The sequence below is a fragment of the Taudactylus pleione genome, unplaced genomic scaffold, assembly GCF_031769625.1.
Source record: "Taudactylus pleione unplaced genomic scaffold, aTauple2 ptg003256l, whole genome shotgun sequence".
In the NCBI taxonomy this organism is placed as follows: Eukaryota; Metazoa; Chordata; class Amphibia; order Anura; family Myobatrachidae; genus Taudactylus; species Taudactylus pleione.
In genome coordinates, this window is record NW_028287612.1 from 1 (window position 1) to 25,697 (window position 25,697).

Genomic DNA, 25,697 nt, shown 5'->3' on the forward strand with positions numbered 1-25,697 from the left:
ATGGGTGGTTAATAATTTGGAAGAAGTAGTCTCTGATCCCATCTCAACGGATGGTCCATCTGGGAGCACTTCTGGACTCCAGTCAACAAAGGATTTTCTTGACTCTGGAAAAGGTATCCTCCCTACAACTGAGGATACACGGTTGCCTAAGCAGTGGCAGGGTGTCAATACATTCGGCAATGAGTCCTGGGGTCCATGGTGTCGGCATTCGACATGGTGGAGTTCGCCCAGTTCCATTCCCATTCGACATGGTGGAGTTCGCCCAGTTCCATTCCAGACCCCTGCAGGGGCAGATTCTTGTGGAATGGAACGGGTTGTCCCGCCGGATCCGATCCCAGATGCTGATATTGTCCCCGGATGTGCGCCGGTCCTTGGCGTGGTGGCTGCAGTCAGCTCATCTCAGCCAGGGTCGCCCCTTTTGGATTCCGGACTGGGTTCTGCTCACGACAGATGCCAGTCTCCGGGGTTGAGGGGCAGTGACCGGCTCGTTGTCTCTTCAGGGCCGTTGGTCGGCGGAGGAGGCCGTACTTCCCATAAACATTCTAGAGGTACGGGCAGTGTACCGTGTTCTTCTGGCGTTGGGCACCGTTCTCGGAAGAGCAGTTCAGGTGCGATCTGAAAACGCCACCACGGTGGCATACATAAATCACCAGGGAGGAACTCGCAGTTGAGCTGTGATGTCGGAAGTGTCCCAAATCCTGACTTGGGTGGAGTGCCACCTTCCAGCAATATTGGCAGTCTTCATCCCGGGAGTCCTCAATTGGGAGGCAGACTTCCTCAGCCGTCACGACGTGCATCCCGGGGAATGGTTGCTTCAACCAGAGGTGTTTCAACTTCTCGTGGACAAGTGGGGACTGCCGGAATTGGACCTGATGGCCTCTCGTCACAATTACAAGTTGCCCATATACGGCTCAAGGACAAGGGACGTGGGCGCAAGCCTAGTGGATGCGTTGTCAGTGAAATGGTCGTTTCACCTAGCGTATCTGTTTCCTCCAATCTCCTTGCTCCCTTGGGTACTCAGAAAGATCAAACGGGACGGAGGCACGTTTCTGCTGGTGGCTCCAGCGTGGCCCGGATGTCCTTGGTACTCCGATCTCAGGGGCCTGTCTGGAGACGCTCCGTACCTTCTGCTTCAATGTCTGGATCTGCTGTCTCAGGGTCCCTGCCTTTACCCGGATCTGGGTCGACTATCTTTGACGGCATGGCTCTTGAGACAGCCGTCTTAAGGTCCCGGGGCTTTTCAGGCTCTGTCAACAGTACCATGCTTAGGGCATGTAGACCTGCCTCTGCACGGATTTACCACAGAGTGTGGCACACTTACTTTCAACGGTGCGAGTCTAGAAGCAATGACCCTCAGGTGTTCAGTGTTTCTAGGATCTTGGCATTTCTGCAGTCAGGTCTTGACCTGGGCTTACGGCTTGCTTCCCTAAAAGTTCATGTATCGGCCCTGTCAGTGTGGTTCCAACGAAGGATTGCCTCACTGCCTGACGTTCACACCTTGTTCCAAGGTGTGCTGAGGATCCAGTCTCCCTTTGTGCCTCCAGTGGCTCCGTGGGACTTGGCGGTGATTCTTTGGGTCCTGCAGGGACCTCCTTTTGAGCCTCTTCAGTCGGTTGACCTCAAGTGGTTAACACTTAAGACTGTTTCTCCTGGCTCTTGCTTCGGCCAGGAGGGTATCTGAGTTGGGGGCACTTTCCTGTAGCCCCCCCTTCCTGATTTTTCGTCAGGACAGGGCTGTGCTTCGCACCCGTCCTGAGTTTTTGCCTAAAGTGGTTTCTAAGTTCCACATAAATCAGGAACTTGTGGTACCAGCTTTTCAGGCTCCGGGTCTTCCGGCTGGCGAGGCTTCGCCGGACGTGGTCCGGGCTCTCAGAATTTATGTTGAACAGACGGCCTTTGTTAGGAAGTCCGATTCGTTGTTCATCCTCTTTGGTTTCCATAAGAGGGGTTGACCTGCCAACAAACAAACTTTAGCCTGTTGGCTTTGTTCTGTTATTAGGGAGGCTTATATACAGGAACGTTTGCCTGTTCCAGCCTCGGTTAAGGCTCATTCCACTCGGTCTGTAGGCCCTTCTTGGGCTGCTAGACGTGGTGCCTCCGCTGTTCAGCTGTGTAAGGCAGCCACTTGGTCTTCAATTCAGACATTTTTGAGGTTTTATGCGATTGACACCTTTGCCTCTCAGGATGCATCCTTTGGGCGCCGGGTTCTCCTTTCAGCACAGGAGCGTCCCCGCCCTTAGTTGAACTGCTTTGGGACATCCCCAAGGTCAACCCTGTGGACCCCCTATGGACCCTGAAGTAGAAAACAAGAGATATGGTAAGAACTTACCTTTGTTATCTTTGTTTCTACGAAGTCCATAGGGTCCACAGGGCGCCCGCCCTGACGCACCTGGCTTCAAATGGGCTGTGTGGCTGGTCACTGGTGTTTCCGTCTCCCATTTCTCTGAGTATGGTTTCTTGTGTGTTCCAGTCTTCCTTCTCTCTGTTTAGTCTCCTCCTTCGGCCTAGGCTACTTACCAACTGAGGTGACTGTGGCTCGGGGGCGGGGTATAGAGGAGGACACAAGTGCATCCTGGGAGCTAAAGCTTTGACTGTATGGTGCCCGTGGATCCAGATCCAAGCTATACCCCAAGGTCAACCCTGTGGACCCTATGGCCTTCGTAGAAAAAGAGATAACAAAGGTAAGTTCTTACCATATATCTTGTTATCTGTGTAATGACTGTACGTATGTATGTATAATCTGTACGTTTGCCAGTGTTACTAATGTACTGCATCTGTGTAATGACTGTACGTGTGCCAGTGTTACTGATGTCCTGTATCTGTGTAATGACTGTACGTGTGCCAGTGTTACTGATGTCCTGTATCTGTGTAATGACTGTACGTGTGCTAGTGTTACTGATGTACTGTATCTGTGTAATGACTGTACGTGTGCCAGTGTTACTGATGTACTGTATATGTGTAATGACTGTACGTGTGCCAGTGTTACTAATGTACTGTATCTGTGTAATGACTGTACGTGTGCCAGTGTTACTAATGTACTGTATCTGTGTAATGACTGTACGTGTGCCAGTGTTACTAATGTACTGCATCTGTGTAATGACTGTACGTGTGCCAGTGTTACTGATGTCCTGTATCTGTGTAATGACTGTACGTGTGCCAGTGTTACTGATGTCCTGTATCTGTGTAATGACTGTACGTGTGCTAGTGTTACTGATGTACTGTATCTGTGTAATGACTGTACGTGTGCCAGTGTTACTGATGTACTGTATATGTGTAATGACTGTACGTGTGCCAGTGTTACTAATGTACTGTATCTGTGTAATGACTGTACGTGTGCCAGTGTTACTAATGTACTGTATCTGTGTAATGACTGTACGTGTGCCAGTGTTACTGATGTACTGTATCTGTGTAATGACTGTACGTGTGCCAGTGTTACTAATGTACTGTATCTGTGTAATGACTGTACGTGTGCCAGTGTTACTGATGTACTGTATCTGTGTAATGACTGTACGTGTGCCAGTGTTACTAATGTACTGTATCTGTGTAATGACTGTACGTGTGCCATTGTTACTAATGTACTGTATCTGTGTAATGACTGTACGTGTGCCATTGTTACTAATGTACTGTATCTGTGTAATGACTGTACGTGTGCCAGTGTTACTAATGTACTGTATCTGTGTAATGACTGTACGTGTGCCAGTGTTACTAATGTACTGTCTGTGTAATGACTGTACGTGTGCCAGTGTTACTAATGTACTGTATCTGTGTAATGACTGTACGTGTGCCAGTGTTACTAATGTACTGTCTGTGTAATGACTGTACGTGTGCCAGTGTTACTGATGTCCTGTATCTGTGTAATGACTGTACGTGTGCCAGTGTTACTAATGTACTGTATATGTGTAATGACTGTACGTGTGCCAGTGTTACTAATGTACTGTTTCTACTTCAGGGTCCATAGGGGGTCCACAGGGTTGACCTTGGGGTATAGCTGGATCTGGATACACGGGCACCACGCAGTTGAAGCTTTTGCTGCTCCCAGGATGCACTTGGGTCCGTCCTCCTCTATACCCCGCCCCCGAGCCACAGGCACCTCAGTTTTAGTTGGTGTCCGGCCGGAGTCGGGTCACCCTGGGCAGTGGGGCTGCATAAGCAGCCCCTAAGCTTTATTTTTATTTTTAAAAGAAGATTTTATTTATTTTTACTCTTCAGAGCGGCAGCATCAGACTGTCCATCTGGACGTCCACGCTGCCGCTCCTACACCCCCGCTGGCGCTGCGATGCCAGTACTGATCCGGGGATCGCAGCGGGACCCCGGAGTCAGTACTAGCGTGGCTCCGGGACCTCCCACTGACTGCTGCCGGATGCATGGGGCCAGGTAAGCCGCGTGCAGCGCTTTGCGCGGGGGAACTAATGTAGTCTTCAGCCGCCGGTCTCTGGCGACAGACCGGCGGCGCTAGTAGCGGCGGGCTCCCCCTGCAATGGAATACCCCACATGACCGCTGGTCCACCAGGGAATAATTGCTGGAAGGGACCAGCGTCCCTGGGGTTAATCACTAGCCAGGGGAGGCAGCCTTCCCTGGTTTAGCGGCTCCTCCCCTCAGCCCAGCGCACCTTCTCTCATGCGTGCTGGCGCCACTGGGCTGTTATCTCTCTGCCACTCCTCCTCAGAGCTCTCCGGCGGCCATCTTCCTCAGGCAGCATCGCAGAGCTCCCAGGCGGTATACAGTGGACCGGTCCCCCTGCGTACCTCTCCCCTGATCAGGACAGTGTTTGCAGCGCTATAGCCCTCCAAGACACTGAATCTGGGAGGGTGATTGTAGCTGAAGGTGCAGTGAGTATAACTTCTCTGCATGGTATGTGACTATTGCTAGAGCTGCTGTCTGTGCTTATTTCTACTTACTCTCAGCTTATACCTATCCCTTTCCTTCTCCTACGGCCCGCAGGTGCGTGGGGGAGGGGTGTTCTTTCTGTGTACCTCACTTATATAGATCTGCGTATTTGTGAGGTCCGTCACATACTGCGGTGTGCTCCTCAGTACCATATTGTGGGCTGTTTGGGTTGCATATTTGGGAGTGTGCAGGTGTTATACGCCTTACCTCTTTTCAGTGATACATTCTTATTGCAAAGTTATTGTGTCATGTCTGATGAGGAGAATGAGCGCTCCGAGGCTCCTGTGTTGCTTTCCTGCCGGCGCTGTTCGGCAGGGGTTGACGGGGCGGATTTGTCTCAGGACGGTCTGTGCGGACGGTGCCAGCTGGTACCTGGTCCCTCTAAACCTCCGGTGGCGCAGGATCCTCTTTGGGCGATGTTTACACAAGTGCTGGCGTCGATCGCGGACCGGCTTGCGGTCCCGCCTGCGGTCCCTTCTAGGGCGTTGCCCCAGCCTACCATCCCCTGTTCCCCGGGTGTTACGCATCTGGTGCAGTCTCCTCCCGGGTCTCATACTGTGGGTGCTTATGCGGGATTGCCTGTATACGTGCAGTCTCCCACGGTGACGCAGCAGTCAATGGTACCCTTTCAGGGGTATCCTCAGACGGTACCCCCCTCCCTGGGTGGATGTCCTCTCCAGCTCTGTTCAGAGCCTGGCGGCCTCGTCATCGGCTTTTCAGTCAATGTTGCACAGTGATTCGCCCCCAAAGGCGTCCAAGCGACCCGTTCCGGCTTCACTGGCGGCATAGTTCACGGACACGACCGTGTCTTCGGATGACGGAGAAATCCATGAGGACTCTGACTCGGATCCCGGGCCCAGGAGGTGGAGGCTAAGTCCTCCATTAATGTGCCTGCATTGGTTAGGGCGGTGCGGGTCATCCTTTGCAGAAACGGTGGGCTTCCAACTATCCTTTTCCTGAGGCTCATTGCAGGAAATGGAAAACTCCGCCTGCGGTGGATTCCCATGTCACCCGCTTAATTAAAAGCGCTACGTTGCCTTTACCGTCTATCTCCTCACTGAAGGATCCCACGGACAGGAAAGTGGAGACTTGTTTAAAGTCTATCTACTCTCTCTGTGGGGCTGTGGCCCGTCCGTCCATGGCCATCTCTTGGGTGGCTAAGGCCATCGAGAGCTGGGCCAACGCTTTGGAGAATACCTTTCCGGAAGATGCTCCGGAGATCCAGAGAGCGTTGATAGGACAAATGAGGGATGCGGCTTCCTACATTAGGGAAGCATCGTTGGATGCAAGCCTGCTGACCTCTAGGGTGTCGGCTGCAGCTGTGTCGGCGCGTCGGTCCTTGTGGCTGAGGTCTTGGAGAGCTGACGCAGACTCCAAAAAGGGCCTGGAGGCCTTACCTTTTAATGGAGAGTTGCTTTTTGGTCCAGACTTGGACAAAATAGTGGATACTCTGGCTAAGTCTAAATCAGCCTTCCTCTCCTCGGCTTCTGCACCTACCAAGGTACAGAGCTCTGCCTTTCGGTCCTTTCGGGTTCAGGGCAATGCCAAAGGTCATTCCTTCCCGAGGCAGTCGGCGACCAAGGCCGCCTCTAAGCCCAAGAATCAGGCCTGGAGTGCCAGGCGCCCTTCTTCCAAACAGGAAGATAAACCTTCTGCCTGATGGGACGGGCCTCCCTCTGGGGGACCCCAGAGTGGGAGGCCGACTTCTTCTATTTGCCCAGTGCTGGCACAATACCACCACGGATGCCTGGGTTCAGAAAGTGGTCTCCCAGGGGTACGCACTGTCTTTTCGGCACAGACCGCCCCACCAGTTTTTCTGCACGAGCCCTTCTCAGGACAAGACCAAGGCTTTACAGATTCAGGAGGCTATAGAGTCCTTGCTGAAAGCAGGGGTCATTGTTCCCGTTCCTCAATCACAACGAGGGACGGGGTACTATTCTACTCTGTTTCTGGTGCAGAAACCCAATGGTTCTCGTCGCCCTATCCTCAATTTGAAGTCTCTGAACAAGTTCCTCAGAGTTCCCAAATTCAGGATGGAAACGTTACGTTCCATCAATCTGGCGATGGAACCTGGGGATTACATGGTGTCCCTGGATATCGAGGACGCCTACCTCCATGTTCCGATAGCACCTTCGCACCAGCGGTATCTGAGGTTCGCTATCCTTCAGCATCATTATCAGTTCCGGGCGCTACCCTTTGGCCTCTCCACGGCACCAAGGGTATTCACAAAGGTTATGGCAGCCATGGCCGCACATCTTCGGAACCAGAATGTACGGCTGCTGACGTATCTGGACGATCTCCTGTTGCTGGCGAGCTCCCCGGAGGTACTGCTTCAACATCTCAACCTGACGATCACTTGCCTGCAAGCGCACGGGTGGTTGATAAATTGGAGAAAGTCCTCCCTGATTCCATCACAGCGAATGGTTCATTTGGGAGCCCTGCTGGATTCTCGTCAGCAAAGGATCTTCCTGACTCCGGAGAAGGTCTCCTCCCTACAGCTGCGGATACACCGTTGCCTGAGCAGTTGCCGCCTGTCGGTCCATTCGACTATGAAAGTTCTGGGGTCCATGGTGTCGACATTCGACATGGTGGAATTTGCCCAGTTCCATTCCCGGCTCCTGCAGGGGCTGATTCTATCGGAATGGAATGGGTTACCTCACCGGATCCGCTCTCAGATGCTGGTGTTGTCCCCGGAGGTTCGGCAGTCTTTGGCTTGGTGGCTTCAGACAGCTCATCTGGTCGAGGGGCGCCCCTTTTGGATCCCGGACTGGGTCCTGCTCACGACTGATGCCAGTCTCCGGGGTTGGGGGGCAGTGACCGGCTCATTGTCGTTTCAGGGTCGTTGGTCCGCGGAAGAAGCACTTCTCCCCATCAACATCCTGGAACTGTGGGCAGTATACAGGGCCCTGCAGTCGTCCGGCCCCGCTCTTCACGGAAGGACGGTTCAGGTGCAGTCCGACAACGCCACCACGGTGGCATATATCAACCACCAAGGAGGAACAGCGGGCAGCGATGTCGGTGGTGTCTCGTATCCTTGCTTGGGCAGAGTGCCACATTCCAGTGATCTCGGCGGTCTTCATCCCCGGAGTCCTCAATTGGGAGGCGGACTTCCTCTGCCGTCACGACGTGCATCCCGGGGAATGGTCGCTTCACCCAGAGGTGTTTCAGCTACACGTGGACAGATGGGGGCTGCCGGAGCTGGACTTGATGGCCTCCCGTCACAATCACAATTTGCCCATTTACGGGTCAAGGACAAGAGACGCAGGCGCATGTCTGGTGGACGCGCTGTGGGTGAAATGGACGTTTCACCTGGCGTATCTATTTCCTCCGATATCCCTACTTCCTCGGGTCCTGCGGAAATTCAAGCAGGACGGCGGCACGCTCGTGCTGGTGGCTCCGGCATGGCCCAGACGTCCTTGGTACTCCGATCTGCGGAGCCTCTCCATCGACGCTCCGTACCTTCTTCCTTAGCGTCAGGACCTGTTGTCTCAAGGGCCCTGCCTTTACCCGGATCTGGGTCGGCTGTCTATGACGGCGTGGCTCTTGAGACAGCAGTCTTGAGGTCTCGGGGCTTCTCCAGTTCGGTTATTGGTACCATGCCCAGGCACGCTAGCCTGCTTCCGCACGGATTTACCACAGGGTGTGGCACACTTACTTTCAGTGGTGCGAGTCCAGAAGCTATGATCCTCAGGTGTTCCGAGTTTCTTGAATCTTGGAATTTCCTCAATCAGGTTTGGACCTCGTCATACGCCTTGCCTCTCTGAAGGTTCATGTGTCTGCTTTGTCCGTGTGGTTCCAACGACTGATTGCTACACTGCCAGATGTTACCACCTTTTTCCAAGGTGTTCTCAGGATCCAGCCTCCTGTGGCTCCTAGGGACTTGGCGGTGGTGCTACGGGTCCTGCAGGGTCCTCCTTTTGAGCCTCTTGAATTAGTGGAACTCAAGTGGCTGACGTGTAAGACCGTTTTTCTCCTGGCGATTGCTTCTGCCAGGAGGGTGTCAGAATTGGGGGCGCTTTCCTGTCGCCCTCCTTTTCTGATTTTTCACCAGGACAGAGCGGTGCTCCGCACTCGTCCTGAGTTTTTGCCTAAAGTGGTCTCAAAGTTTCACATTAATCAGGAACTTGTTGTGCCAGCTTTTCAGTCACCTGATCTTTCAGCTGGTGAGACTTCCTTAGATGTAGTCCGGGCACTTAGAGTCTATGTGGACCGGACTGCTTCGGTTAGGAAGTCTGATTCATTGTTTGTCCTCTTCGGTTTTCACAAGAGGGATTGGCCTGCCAACAAACAAACGTTAGCCCGTTGGCTTTGTTCAGTTATTTGTGAGGCTTATGCACAGGAGGGTTTACCTGTGCCAGCCTCTGTTAAGGCTCATTCCACTCGTTCTGTGGGTCCCTCTTGGGCTGCTAGACGTGGCGCCTCTGCTGTTCAGCTGTGTAAGGCGGCCACTTGGTCTTCAATTCAGACGTTTTTGAGGTTTTATGCGTTTGACACCTTCGCCTCTCAGGATGCATCCTTTGGGTGCCGGGTTCTCCTTTCTGCACAGGAGCGTCCCCTTAGTTGAACTGCTTTGGGACATCCCCAAGGTCAACCCTGTGGACCCCTATGGACCCTGAAGTAGAAAACAAGAGAGATGGTAAGAACTTACCTTTGTTATCTTTGTTTCTACGAAGTCCACAGGGCGCCCGCCCTGACGCACCTGGCTTCATATGGGCTGTGTGGTTGGTCACCGGTTTTCCGTCTCCCATTTCTGTGAGTATGGTTTCTTGTGTGTTCCAGTCTTCCTTCTCTCTGTTTAGTCTCCTCCTCCGGCCTTGGCTGCTTACCAACTGATGTGCCTGTGGCTCGGGGGCGGGGTATAGAGGAGGACAGACCCAAAAGCATCCTGGGAGCAGCAAAGCTTTAACTGCGTGGTGCCCGTGGAGCCAGATCCAGCTGTACCCCAAGGTCAACCCTGTGGACCCTATGGACTTCGTAGAAACAGAGATAACAAAGGTAAGTTCTTACCATATATCTTGTTATCTGTGTAATGACTGTACGTGTGCCAGTGTTATGAGTATCCTGTAACTGTGTAATGACTGTACGTGTGCCAGTGTTACTAATGTACTGTATCTGTGTAATGACTGTACGTGTGCCAGTGTTACTAATGTACTGTATCTGTGTAATGACTGTACGTGTGTATGTATAATCTGTACGTGTGCCAGTGTTACTAATGTACTGTATCTGTGTAATGACTGTACGTGTGCCAGTGTTATGAGTATCCTGTAACTGTGTAATGACTGTACGTGTGCCAGTGTTACTAATGTACTGTATCTGTGTAATGACTGTACGTGTGCCAGTGTTACTAATGTACTGTATCTGTGTAATGACTGTACGTGTGTATGTATAATCTGTACGTGTGCCAGTGTTACTAATGTACTGTATCTGTGTAATGACTGTACGTGTGCCAGTGTTATGAGTATCCTGTAACTGTGTAATGACTGTACGTGTGCCAGTGTTACTAATGTACTGTATCTGTGTAATGACTGTACGTGTGTATGTATAATCTGTACGTGTGCCAGTGTTACTGATGTACTGTATCTGTGTAATGACTGTACGTGTGCCAGTGTTACTGATGTACTGTATCTGTGTAATGACTGTACGTGTGCCAGTGTTACTGATGTACTGTATCTGTGTAATGACTGTACGTGTGCCATTGTTATGAGTATCCTGTATCTGTGTAATGACTGTACGTATGTATGTATAATCTGTACGTGTGCCAGTGTTACTGATGTACTGTATCTGTGTAATGACTGTACGTGTGCCAGTGTTACTAATGTACTGTATCTGTGTAATGACTGTACGTGTGCCAGTGTTACTAATGTACTGTATCTGTGTAATGACTGTACGTGTGCCAGTGTTACTAATGTACTGTATCTGTGTAATGACTGTACGTATGTATGTATAATCTGTACGTGTGCCAGTGTTACTGATGTACTGTATCTGTGTAATGACTGTACGTGTGCCAGTGTTACTGATGTACTGTGTCTGTGTAATGACTGTACGTGTGCCAGTGTTACTTATGTACTGTATCTGTGTAATGACTGTACGTGTGCCAGTGTTACTGATGTACTGTATCTGTGTAATGACTGTACGTGTGCCAGTGTTACTAATGTCCTGTATCTGTGTAATGACTGTACGTTTGCCAGTGTTACTAATGTACTGTATCTGTGTAATGACTGTACGTGTGCTAGTGTTACTGATGTACTGTATCTGTGTAATGACTGTACGTGTGCCAGTGTTACTGATGTACTGTATCTGTGTAATGACTGTACGTGTGCCAGTGTTACTGATGTACTGTACGTGTGCCAGTGTTACTGATGTACTGTATCTGTGTAATGACTGTACGTGTGCCAGTGTTACTGATGTACTGTGTCTGTGTAATGACTGTACGTGTGCCAGTGTTACTTATGTACTGTATCTGTGTAATGACTGTACGTGTGCCAGTGTTACTGATGTACTGTATCTGTGTAATGACTGTACGTGTGCCAGTGTTACTAATGTCCTGTATCTGTGTAATGACTGTACGTTTGCCAGTGTTACTAATGTACTGTATCTGTGTAATGACTGTACGTGTGCTAGTGTTACTGATGTACTGTATCTGTGTAATGACTGTACGTGTGCCAGTGTTACTGATGTACTGTATCTGTGTAATGACTGTACGTGTGCCAGTGTTACTAATGTACTGTATCTGTGTAATGACTGTACGTGTGCCAGTGTTACTGATGTACTGTATCTGTGTAATGACTGTACGTGTGCTAGTGTTACTGATGTACTTTATCTGTGTAATGACTAATGTACTGTATCTGTGTAATGACTGTACGTGTGCCAGTGTTACTAATGTACTGTATCTGTGTAATGACCGTGTGCCAGTGTTACTAATGTACTGTATCTGTGTAATGACTGTACGTGTGCCAGTGTTACTAATGTACTGTATCTGTGTAATGACTGTACGTGTGCCAGTGTTACTAATGTACTGTATCTGTGTAATGACTGTATGTGTGCCAGTGTTACTAATGTCCTGTATCTGTGTAATGACTGTACGTTTGCCAGTGTTACTAATGTACTGTATCTGTGTAATGACTGTACGTGTGCCAGTGTTACTAATGTACTGTATCTGTGTAATGACTGTACGTTTGCCAGTGTTACTAATGTACTGTATCTGTGTAATGACTGTACGTGTGCCAGTGTTACTAATGTACTGTATCTGTGTAATGACTGTACGTGTGCCAGTGTTACTGATGTACTGTATCTGTGTAATGACTGTACGTGTGCTAGTGTTACTGATGTACTTTATCTGTGTAATGACTAGGGGTGAGCGGGTTCGGATTTCTGAAATCCGAACCCCCCCGAGCCCCCCCGATCCGAGTCCGATCCGAGTCAGGCTCGACTTTTCCCGCCTGACTCGGATCTGAAATCGAGGCAAAACGTCATCTTCCCGCCTTCCGAGTCTCGCGGGTTTTGGATCCTATATAAGGTACACACGTCGGCGCCATTTTCTCACTCGGCTGTGGACAGTGAAGAGGGAGGGTGGGAGTTAGGGCTGTGTAGTGTAGTGTAGTGTAGTGTAGTGCTGCTGTTGTCCACTACTTCAAAGTCCATAGGGGCTGGCTGTGTTGTGCTGTGCTGCTGTTGTTAATAGGGGCTGTGTCCACTACTTCAAAGTCCATAGGGGCTGGCTGGACTGTGTTGTGCAGTCAGTTCTCCATAGGGGCTGTGTCCACTCCAAAGTCCTGTGCAGTGTCCCAGTCCTAAAGGAGTGCTGTAGTGTTGTCCAGGGGGTGCTCTGTCCATCAGGGGTGCTCCCCCCAAGTGCTAAAAAAATAATATATTTTCTGTGTTTGTGAATTGTGTGCGCAGTAGCCGCACGTGCATCAACAAAGTAGTGCCAAGCGTGCGCCTGTGTCATAAGTAAAGGGCCGGCTGGCTTGACCGTTAAGGGTGCTGTAACCCCCGAAAGTACACTCCAGTCCAAACAAAAAAAAAATTATTTTCTGTGTTTGTGAATTGTGTGCGCAGTAGCCGCACGTGCATCAACAAAGTAGTGCCAAGCGTGCGCCTGTGTCATAAGTAAAGGGCCGGCTGGCTTGACCGTTAAGGGTGCTGTAACCCCCGAAAGTACACTCCAGTCCAAACCAAAAAAAAAATTATTTTCTGTGTTTGTGAATTGTGTGCGCAGTAGCCGCACGTGCATCAACAAAGTAGTGCCAAGCGTGCGCCTGTGTCATAAGTAAAGGGCCGGCTGGCTTGACCGTTAAGGGTGCTGTAACCCCCGAAAGTACACTCCAGTCCAAACCAAAAAAAATATTATTTTCTGTGTTTGTGAATTGTGTGCGCAGTAGTCGCACGTGCATCAACAAAGTAGTGCCAAGCGTGCGCCTGTGTCATAAGTAAAGGGCCGGCTGGCTTGACCGTTAAAGGGTGCTGTAACCCCCAAAGTACACTCCAGTCCAAACCAAAAAAAAAATTATTTTCTGTGTTTGTGAATTGTGTGCGCAGTAGCCGCACGTGCATCAACAAAGTAGTGCCAAGCGTGCGCCTGTGTCATAAGTAAAGGGCCGGCTGGCTTGACCGTTAAGGGTGCTGTAACCCCCGAAAGTACACTCCAGTCCAAACCAAAAAAAAAATTATTTTCTGTGTTTGTGAATTGTGTGCGCAGTAGCCGCACGTGCATCAACAAAGTAGTGCCAAGCGTGCGCCTGTGTCATAAGTAAAGGGCCGGCTGGCTTGACCGTTAAGGGTGCTGTAACCCCCGAAAGTACACTCCAGTCCAAACCAAAAAAAAAATTATTTTCTGTGTTTGTGAATTGTGTGCGCAGTAGTCGCACGTGCATCAACAAAGTAGTGCCAAGCGTGCGCCTGTGTCATAAGTAAAGGGCCGGCTGGCTTGACCGTTAAAGGGTGCTGTAACCCCCAAAGTACACTCCAGTCCAAACCAAAAAAAAAATTATTTTCTGTGTTTGTGAATTGTGTGCGCAGTAGCCGCACGTGCATCAACAAAGTAGTGCCAAGCGTGCGCCTGTGTCATAAGTAAAGGGCCGGCTGGCTTGACCGTTAAGGGTGCTGTAACCCCCGAAAGTACACTCCAGTCCAAACCAAAAAAAAAATTATTTTCTGTGTTTGTGAATTGTGTGCGCAGTAGCCGCACGTGCATCAACAAAGTAGTGCCAAGCGTGCGCCTGTGTCATAAGTAAAGGGCCGGCTGGCTTGACCGTTAAAGGGTGCTGTAACCCCCGAAAGTACACTCCAGTCCTAACCAAAAAAAAATTATTTTCTGTGTTTGTGAATTGTGTGCGCAGTAGCCGCACGTGCATCAACAAAGTAGTGCCAAGAGTGCGCCTGTGTCATAAGTAAAGGGCCGGCTGGCTTGACCGTTAAGGGTGCTGTAACCCCCAAAGTACACTCCAGTCCAAACCAAAAAAAAAATTATTTTCTGTGTTTGTGAATTGTGTGCGCAGTAGCCGCACGTGCATCAACAAAGTAGTGCCAAGCGTGCGCCTGTGTCATAAGTAAAGGGCCGGCTGGCTTGACCGTTAAGGGTGCTGTAACCCCCGAAAGTACACTCCAGTCCAAACCAAAAAAAAAATTATTTTCTGTGTTTGTGAATTGTGTGCGCAGTAGCCGCACGTGCATCAACAAAGTAGTGCCAAGCGTGCGCCTGTGTCATAAGTAAAGGGCCGGCTGGCTTGACCGTTAAAGGGTGCTGTAACCCCCGAAAGTACACTCCAGTCCTAACCAAAAAAAAATTATTTTCTGTGTTTGTGAATTGTGTGCGCAGTAGCCGCACGTGCATCAACAAAGTAGTGCCAAGAGTGCGCCTGTGTCATAAGTAAAGGGCCGGCTGGCTTGACCGTTAAGGGTGCTGTAACCCCCGAAAGTACACTCCAGTCCAAACCAAAAAAAAAATTATTTTCTGTGTTTGTGAATTGTGTGCGCAGTAGCCGCACGTGCATCAACAAAGTAGTGCCAAGCGTGCGCCTGTGTCATAAGTAAAGGGCCGGCTGGCTTGACCGTTAAGGGTGCTGTAACCCCCGAAAGTACACTCCAGTCCAAACCTAAAAAAAAATTATTTTCTGTGTTTGTGAATTGTGTGCGCAGTAGCCGCACGTGCATCAACAAAGTAGTGCCAAGAGTGCGCCTGTGTCATAAGTAAAGGGCCGGCTGGCTTGACCGTTAAAGGGTGCTGTAACCCACAAAGTACACTCCAGTCCGAACCAAAAAAAAATTTATTTTCTGTGTTTAGCCGCACGTATATATCAAATCGATATAACATAAATGGAGGACCAAACTTTCTCCGATAAAAATAAAATAGAGAAAGATCAAGAACCACTTCCTCCTAGTGCTGAAGCTGCTGCCACTAGTCATGACATAGACGATAACATGCCATCAACGTCGTCTGCCAAGGCCGATGCCCAATGTCATAGTAGAGGGCACATACAATCCCAAATGGCAAAGTTCAGGAAAATGACCTTGAAAAAGACATTTAAATCAGCTGAAGAGAAACGTAAACTTGCCAATATGCCATTTACGACACGGAGTGGCAAGGAACGGCTAAGGTCGATCCCTAGTATGTTCATGACTAGTGGTTCAGCTTCACATGACGATGGAAGCCCTCCTCCCACTAAAAAAATCAAAAGAGTTAAGCTGGCAAAAGCACAGCGAAGAACTGTGCTTTCTAAGAAGATATCACAAATCCCCAAAGAGAGTCCAAGTGTGGTGGTGGTTGCGATGCCTGACCTTCCCAGCACTGGACGGGAAGAGGTGGCTCTTTCCACCATTTGCACGCCCCCTGCAAGTGCTGAAAGGAGCACCCACAGTCCACTTGCTGATATGCAAATTGAAGATGTCACTGTTGAAGTACAACAGGATGAGGATACTGGTGTAGCTGGCGCTGAGGAGGAAGTTGGCGAGGAGGATTCTGATGGTGATGTGGTTTGTTTAAATCAGGCTCCGGGGGAGACAGTTGTTGTCCGTGGGATGAAAAAGCCCATCACGGTCATGCCTGGGCAGAAGACCAAACATTCCACCTCTTTGGTCTGGCAATATTTCTATCCAAATCCGGACAACAACTGTCTTGCCATATGTACCATATGTAAAGGTGAAATAAGTAGGGGTAGGGACGTCAACCACCTAGGAACATCCTCCCTTATACGGCACCTGCAGCGCGTTCATAAAAAGTTACTGTCAAGTTCAGAAACTTTGGCTCAGACCGTAAGCAGTCCAGGGACACCTAAATCCCGTTGTCCTGTTGTATCCAAGCGCCTGCAAACCACACCGTCAACTCCCTCCTCGTCAATTTCCTCCTTAGTCAGGATCGGAAGTAGTCCTGCAGGCCATATCACTGGCATGACTGACTCTCCTATCCGGGATTCCTCCGGAGGATCCTGCATTGCTACGCCTACTGCTGCCGCTGCTGCTGTTGCTGCTGGGAGTCGTTCATCATCCCAGAGAGGAAGTAGGAACACCACTACTTTTACTAAACAATTGACCCTCCAACAGTCCTTAGCGAGGAGGATGAAGTACGACAGCAGTCATCCTGAAGCAAAACGTATAACTGAGGCCTTGACTGCTATGTTGGTGTTAGACGTGCGTCCGGTATCCGCCATTAGTGCAGTGGGATTTAGACAATTGATGGAGGTAGTGTGTCCCCGGTTCCAAATCCCGTCTAGATTCCACTTCACTAGGCAGGCGATACCGAGACTGTACAGAAACGTCAGAAAAAGTGTCCTCAGTGTCCTGAAAAATGCCGTTGTACACAATGTCCACTTAACCACGGACATGTGGACAAGTGGAACAGGGCAGACTAAGGACTATATGACTGTGACAGCCCACTGGGTAGATGTATCACCTTACGCAGCAACAGCAGCAGCGTCACCAGTAGCAGCATCTCAGAAACGCCAGCTCGTTACAAGGCAGGCTACGCTGTGTATCACCGGTTTCAGTAAGAGGCACACCGCCGACAACCTCTTAGAGAAACTGAGGGAAATCATCGCCCAGTGGCTTACCCCACTTAGACTCTCCTGGGGATTTGTGATATCTGACAACGCCACCAATATTGTGCGGGCATTACATCTGGGCAAATTCCAGCACGTCCCATGTTTTGCTCACACAATAAACTTGGTGGTGCAGAATTTTCTGAAAAGCGACAGGGGCGTGCAGGAGACGCTTTGGGTGGCCCGAAAAATTTCTGGCCACTTTCGCCATTCAGCGACTGCGTGCCGAAGACTGGAGCGCCAGCAAACACTCTTGAACCTGCCCCGCCATCACCTGAAGCAAGAGGTTGTGACGCGGTGGAACTCAACCCTCTATATGCTTCAGAGGATGGAGGAGCAGCAAAAGGCCATACAAGCCTATACATCCACCTATGACATAGGCAAAGGAGGGGGTATGCACCTGACTCAAGCGCAGTGGAGAATGATTTCCGTGTTGTGCAAGGTTCTTCAGCCCTTCGAACTTGCCACACGTGAAGTCAGTTCAGACACTGCCAGCTTGAGTCAGGTCATTCCCCTCATCAGGCTTTTGCAGAAGCAGCTGGAGAAAGTGAAGGAGGAGCTAAGACGGAGCGATTCCGCTCGGCATGTGGGACTTGTGGATGAAGCCCTTCATTCGCTTTGCCAGGATTCCAGGGTGGTCAATCTGTTGAAATCAGACCACTACATTTTGGCCACCGTGCTCGATCCTAGGTTTAAAGCCTATGTGGTGTCTCTCTTTCCGGCCGACACAAGCCTGCAGAGGTGCAAAGACCTGCTGGTGAACACACTGTCAGCTGAAGCGGAACGTGACACGTCAACGGCTCCTTCTTCATTTTCTCCCGCAACTGGGGCTGCCAGGAAAAAACTTAGGTATCCTAAGCAACCCGCTGGCGGTGATGCAGGGCAGGCAGGACCAAGTTTGGACATCTGGTCCGGACTGAAGGACCTGGCAACAATTTCTGACATGTCTACTGTCACTGCATATGATACTGTCACCATTGACAGAATGGTGGAGGATTACATCGGTGACAGCATCCAAGTAGGCATGTCAGACAGTCCATACCTGTACTGGCAGGAAAAAGAGGCAATTTGGAGGCCCCTGTACAAACTGGCTCTATTTTACCTGAGTTGCCCCCCCTCCAGTGTGTACTCCGAAAGAGTGTTTAGTGCAGCCGGGAACCTTGTCAGCGAAAGGCGTAGGAGGTTGCTTCCACAGAATGTGGAGAAGATGATGTTCATCAAAATGAATTATCAGCTCTTCCAGGGAGACCAGCCTCCAGAAGGTACAGAGGGACCTGTGGTGGTGGATTCAAGTGGGGACGAGTTAATACTTTGTGAGGATGAGGATGTACACACTGAAGAGGGTGAGGAATCGGTGGATGAGGAGGATGAGGATGACATCTTGCCTCCGTAGAGCCAGTTTGTGCAGGGACACATTAATTGCCAGCTTGTTTTGTGGGGGCCCAAACGAACCAATCATTTCAGCCACAGTTGTGTGGCAGACCCTGGCGCTGAAATGATTGATTTGTTAAAGTGTGCATGTCCTGTTTATACAACATAAGGGTGGGTGGGAGGGCCCAAGGACAATTCCATCTTGCACCTCTTTTTTTCTTTGCATTATGTACAGTTTGGGGCCTAGTTTTTCTAACTGCCATCCTGCCTGCCACTGCAGTGTCACTCCTAGATGGGTCACGTGTTTGTGCCGCCCACTCGTGTCGCTTAGCATAGTCATCCAGCTACCTCGGTGCAACCTTTTGGACATAAAAACACTATTGTGAGGTGTGAGGTGTTCAGAATAGACTGGAAATGAGTGGAAATTAAGGTTATTGAGGTTAATAATAGCATAGGAGCAGAAAAACCTACAAATTCTGTGATTTTAGCTGTTTTTATGCTTTTTTTCAAAAAAATACAGATCCAAAACACAAAACCCAGAACCCAAAACACGGAAGGGTGGTTTTGGCAAAACCAATCCAGATCCAAAACACGAAGAAAGATCCAGATCCAAAACCAAAACACGAAAAGTGGCCGGTGCACACCCCTAGTAATGACTAATGTACTGTATCTGTGTAATGACTGTACGTGTGCCAGTGTTACTAATGTACTGTATCTGTGTAATGACCGTGTGCCAGTGTTACTAATGTACTGTATCTGTGTAATGACTGTATGTGTGCCAGTGTTACTAATGTACTGTATCTGTGTAATGACTGTACGTGTGCCAGTGTTACTAATGTACTGTATCTGTGTAATGACTGTACGTGTGCCAGTGTTATGAGTATCCTGTAACTGTGTAATGACTGTACGTGTGCCAGTGTTACTAATGTACTGTATCTGTGTAATGACTGTACGTGTGCCAGTGTTATGAGTATCCTGTAACTGTGTAATGACTGTACGTGTGCCAGTGTTACTAATGTACTGTATCTGTGTAATGACTGTACGTGTGTATGTATAATCTGTACGTGTGCCAGTGTTACTGATGTACTGTATCTGTGTAATGACTGTACGTGTGCCAGTGTTACTTATGTACTGTATCTGTGTAATGACTGTACGTGTGCCAGTGTTACTGATGTACTGTATCTGTGTAATGACTGTACGTGTGCCATTGTTATGAGTATCCTGTATCTGTGTAATGACTGTACGTATGTATGTATAATCTGTACGTGTGCCAGTGTTACTGATGTACTGTATCTGTGTAATGACTGTACGTGTGCCAGTGTTACTAATGTACTGTATCTGTGTAATGACTGTACGTGTGCCAGTGTTACTAATGTACTGTATCTGTGTAATGACTGTACGTGTGCCAGTGTTACTAATGTACTGTATCTGTGTAATGACTGTACGTATGTATGTATAATCTGTACGTGTGCCAGTGTTACTGATGTACTGTATCTGTGTAATGACTGTACGTGTGCCAGTGTTACTAATGTACTGTATCTGTGTAATGACTGTACGTGTGCCAGTGTTACTGATGTACTGTGTCTGTGTAATGACTGTACGTGTGCCAGTGTTATGAGTATCCTGTATCTGTGTAATGACTGTACGTGTGCCAGTGTTACTAATGTCCTGTATCTGTGTAATGACTGTACGTTTGCCAGTGTTACTGATGTACTGTATCTGTGTAATGACTGTACGTGTGCCAGTGTTACTGATGTACTGTATCTGTGTAATGACTGTACGTGTGCCAGTGTTACTGATGTACTGTATCTGTGTAATGACTGTACGTGTGCCAGTGTTACTGATGTACTGTATCTGTGTAATGACTGTACGTGTGCCAGTGTTACTAATGTCCTGTATCTGTGTAATGACTGTACGTGTGCCAGTGTTATGAGTATCCTGTATCTGTGTAATGACTGTACGTGTGCCAGTGTTACTGATGTACTGTATCTGTGTAATGACTGTACGTGTGCCAGTGTTACTGATGTACTGTATCTGTGTAATGACTGTACGTGTGCCAGTGTTACTGATGTACTGTATCTGTGTAATGACTGTACGTGTGCCAGTGTTACTAATGTCCTGTATCTGTGTAATGACTGTACGTGTGCCAGTGTTACTGATGTACTGTATATGTGTAATGACTGTACGTGTGCCAGTGTTATGAGTATCCTGTATCTGTGTAATGACTGTACGTGTGCCAGTGTTACTGATGTACTGTATCTGTGTAATGACTGTACGTGTGCCAGTGTTATGAGTATCCTGTATCTGTGTAATGACTGTACGTGTGCCAGTGTTACTGATGTACTGTATCTGTGTAATGACTGTACGTGTGCCAGTGTTATGAGTATCCTGTATCTGTGTAATGACTGTACGTGTGCCAGTGTTACTAATGTACTGTATCTGTGTAATGACTGTACGTGTGCCAGTGTTACTAATGTACTGTATCTGTGTAATGACTTTACGTGTGCCAGTGTTACTGATGTACTGTATATGTGTAATGACTGTACGTGTGCCAGTGTTACTGATGTACTGTATCTGTGTAATGACTGTACGTGTGCCAGTGTTACTAATGTCCTGTATCTGTGTAATGACTGTACGTGTGCCAGTGTTATGAGTATCCTGTATCTGTGTAATGACTTTACGTGTGCCAGTGTTACTAATGTACTGTATCTGTGTAATGACTGTACGTGTGCCAGTGTTACTGATGTACTGTATCTGTGTAATGACTGTACGTGTGCCAGTGTTACTAATGTACTGTATCTGTGTAATGACTGTACGTGTGCCAGTGTTACTAATGTACTGTATCTGTGTAATGACTGTACGTTTGCCAGTGTTACTAATGTACTGTATCTGTGTAATGACTGTACGTGTGCCAGTGTTACTAATGTACTGTATCTGTGTAATGACTGTACGTATGTATGTATAATCTGTACGTGTGCCAGTGTTACTGATGTACTGTGTCTGTGTAATGACTGTACGTGTGCCAGTGTTATGAGTATCCTGTATCTGTGTAATGACTGTACGTGTGCCAGTGTTACTAATGTCCTGTATCTGTGTAATGACTGTACGTTTGCCAGTGTTACTAATGTCCTGTATCTGTGTAATGACTGTACGTTTGCCAGTGTTACTGATGTACTGTATCTGTGTAATGACTGTACGTGTGCCAGTGTTACTGATGTACTGTATCTGTGTAATGACTGTACGTGTGCCAGTGTTACTAATGTACTGTATCTGTGTAATGACTGTACGTGTGCCAGTGTTACTGATGTACTGTATATGTGTAATGACTGTACGTGTGCCAGTGTTACTGATGTACTGTATCTGTGTAATGACTGTACGTGTGCCAGTGTTACTAATGTCCTGTATCTGTGTAATGACTGTACGTGTGCCAGTGTTATGAGTATCCTGTATCTGTGTAATGACTTTACGTGTGCCAGTGTTACTAATGTACTGTATCTGTGTAATGACTGTACATGTGCCAGTGTTACTGATGTACTGTATCTGTGTAATGACTGTACGTGTGCCAGTGTTACTAATGTACTGTATCTGTGTAATGACTGTACGTGTGCCAGTGTTACTAATGTACTGTATCTGTGTAATGACTGTACGTTTGCCAGTGTTACTAATGTACTGTATCTGTGTAATGACTGTACGTGTGCCAGTGTTACTAATGTACTGTATCTGTGTAATGACTGTACGTATGTATGTATAATCTGTACGTGTGCCAGTGTTACTGATGTACTGTGTCTGTGTAATGACTGTACGTGTGCCAGTGTTATGAGTATCCTGTATCTGTGTAATGACTGTACGTGTGCCAGTGTTACTAATGTCCTGTATCTGTGTAATGACTGTACGTTTGCCAGTGTTACTAATGTCCTGTATCTGTGTAATGACTGTACGTTTGCCAGTGTTACTGATGTACTGTATCTGTGTAATGACTGTACGTTTGCCAGTGTTACTGATGTACTGTATCTGTGTAATGACTGTACGTGTGCCAGTGTTACTGATGTACTGTATCTGTGTAATGACTGTACGTGTGCCAGTGTTACTAATGTACTGTATCTGTGTAATGACTGTACGTGTGCCAGTGTTACTGATGTACTGTATCTGTGTAATGACTGTACGTGTGCCAGTGTTACTGATGTACTGTATGTGTGTAATGACTGTACGTGTGCCAGTGTTACTAATGTACTGTATCTGTGTAATGACTGTACGTGTGCCAGTGTTACTGATGTACTGTATCTGTGTAATGACTGTACGTGTGCCAGTGTTACTAATGTACTGTATCTGTGTAATGACTGTACGTTTGCCAGTGTTACTAATGTACTGTATCTGTGTAATGACTGTACGTGTGCCAGTGTTACTAATGTACTGTATCTGTGTAATGACTGTACGTATGTATGTATAATCTGTACGTGTGCCAGTGTTACTGATGTACTGTGTCTGTGTAATGACTGTACGTGTGCCAGTGTTATGAGTATCCTGTATCTGTGTAATGACTGTACGTGTGCCAGTGTTACTAATGTCCTGTATCTGTGTAATGACTGTACGTTTGCCAGTGTTACTAATGTCCTGTATCTGTGTAATGACTGTACGTTTGCCAGTGTTACTGATGTACTGTATCTGTGTAATGACTGTACGTGTGCCAGTGTTACTGATGTACTGTATCTGTGTAATGACTGTACGTGTGCCAGTGTTACTAATGTACTGTATCTGTGTAATGACTGTACGTGTGCCAGTGTTACTGATGTACTGTATGTGTGTAATGACTGTACGTGTGCCAGTGTTACTGATGTACTGTATCTGTGTAATGACTGTACGTGTGCCAGTGTTACTGATGTACTGTATCTGTGTAATGACTGTACGTGTGCTAGTGTTACTAATGTCCTGTATCTGTGTAATGACTGTACGTGTGCCAGTGTTATGAGTATCCTGTATCTGTGTAATGACTTTACGTGTGCCAGTGTTACTGATGTACTGTATCTGTGTAATGACTGTACGTGTGCCAGTGTTACTGATGTCCTGTATCTGTGTAATGACTTTACGTGTGCCAGTGTTACTGATGTACTGTATCTGTGTAATGACTGTACGTGTGCCAGTGTTATGAGTATCCTGTATCTGTGTAATGACTTTACGTGTGCCAGTGTTACTGATGTACTGTATCTGTGTAATGACTGTACGTGTGCCAGTGTTATGAGTATCCTGTATCTGTGTAATGACTGTACGTGTGCCAGTGTTACTGATGTCCTGTATCTGTGTAATGACTGTACGTGTGCCAGTGTTACTAATGTCCTGTATCTGTGTAATGACTGTACGTGTGCCAGTGTTATGAGTATCCTGTATCTGTGTAATGACTTTACGTGTGCCAGTGTTACTGATGTACTGTATCTGTGTAATGACTGTACGTGTGCCAGTGTTACTAATGTCCTGTATCTGTGTAATGACTGTACGTGTGCCAGTGTTATGAGTATCCTGTATCTGTGTAATGACTTTACGTGTGCCAGTGTTACTGATGTACTGTATCTGTGTAATGACTGTACGTTTGCCAGTGTTACTGATGTCCTGTATCTGTGTAATGACTTTACGTGTGCCAGTGTTACTGATGTACTGTATCTGTGTAATGACTGTACGTGTGCCAGTGTTATGAGTATCCTGTATCTGTGTAATGACTTTACGTGTGCCAGTGTTACTGATGTACTGTATCTGTGTAATGACTGTACGTGTGCCAGTGTTATGAGTATCCTGTATCTGTGTAATGACTGTACGTGTGCCAGTGTTACTGATGTCCTGTATCTGTGTAATGACTGTACGTGTGCCAGTGTTACTAATGTCCTGTATCTGTGTAATGACTGTACGTGTGCCAGTGTTATGAGTATCCTGTATCTGTGTAATGACTTTACGTGTGCCAGTGTTACTGATGTACTGTATCTGTGTAATGACTGTACGTGTGCCAGTGTTACTGATGTACTGTATCTGTGTAATGACTGTACGTGTGCCAGTGTTACTAATGTACTGTATCTGTGTAATGACGGTGACAACTGTTAATATTAATGTCTCGCGGTGAGAATTTCCGGCCATTTTTTTATTGGTTTATGAACTTATATTTTAGCGCCCGTATTCTGCAGAGAATATTTCATTAGTTCACTTCAGACTATATCACATGTACACTGGGAGCATATACAAACTCTGAACAGATTGACCATGACTGGGAATTGAGCTCATAACCTTAGTACTGTGAGGCCAGAATACTAACCACTATGCCACTACGTTTCCCATTCTTGTACATCCCTATCAGACTTTTCCTGTTGTAGTCAGATATATCTAGTAATGAAGTCATTGGGATGTGCTGGTACATTGGAAATCCTGACTGACTGTCTGTGAGGTGCTGGATGGTGATTTGGGGAGAGTCTGGATGCAGTTCCTGCTGCGGTGATGGGAGATATTTCAGACTATTGGGACTCCCCGGAGTCCTATAATCCCCTGTTATCTAACCTCCCCAGGGGTCCTATATCCCTTTCCCCTCCCACACTCCCCGGAGTCCTATAATCCCCTGTTATCTAACCTCCCCAGGGGTCCTATATCCCTTTCCTCTCCCACACTCTCCGGAGTCCTATAATCCCCTGTTATCTAACCTCCCCGGGGGTCCTATATCCCTTTCCTCTCCCACACTCTCCGGAGTCCTATAATCCCCTGTTATCTAACCTCCCCGGGGGTCCTATATCCCTTTCCTCTCCCACACTCTCCGGAGTCCTATAATCCCCTGTTATCTAACCTCCCCGGGGGTCCTATATCCCTTTCCTCTCCCACACTCTCCGGAGTCCTATAATCCCCTGTTATCTAACCTCCCCGGGGGTCCTATATCCCTTTCCTCTCCCACACTCTCCGGAGTCCTATAATCCCCTGTTATCTAACCTCCCCGGGGGTCCTATATCCCTTTCCTCTCCCACACTCTCCGGAGTCCTATAATCCCCTGTTATCTAACCTCCCCAGGGGTCCTATATCCCCTGGAGTCCTATAATCCCCTGTGGTCTAACCTCCCTGGGGGTCCTCTGTCTCGTACATCATTCAGCCTGCGCAGACCACTCATTGTCTTTATCTGGTTCTTTATCCCCTACAGGACTCTGAAATGCCGGAAATGCCGCGATGAGATTAAGCCCAAGAAAGGGAAGAAGCTGCTGGTGAAAGACGAGCTGGACTCTGAATAAGAATAAGGCCCAATAAATAGGCCAGTCTCTTCATATCTCACCTGCTTCAGCCCCAGCACGCCCGCCTGCTCGCCCCCTCGCCCGCCCAGCATTTCTAACAATCACTGCCATTAATCTACCCTCTTTTTCTTTCTTTTTTTTTAATAAAAATGTTCTCTTTAA

The 25,697-nt window shown here is 48.0% G+C and overlaps 1 long non-coding RNA gene across 1 annotated transcript; it reads left to right on the forward strand.

Annotated features, from left to right (window-relative positions):
* Positions 1-2,592: 2,592 nt before the first annotated feature.
* LOC148430762 (uncharacterized) lies at positions 2,593-25,697 on the forward strand. The gene is made up of 2 exons (XR_015877358.1): positions 2,593-2,681; positions 25,448-25,697. It is a non-coding gene; the product is annotated as an uncharacterized LOC148430762 (long non-coding RNA).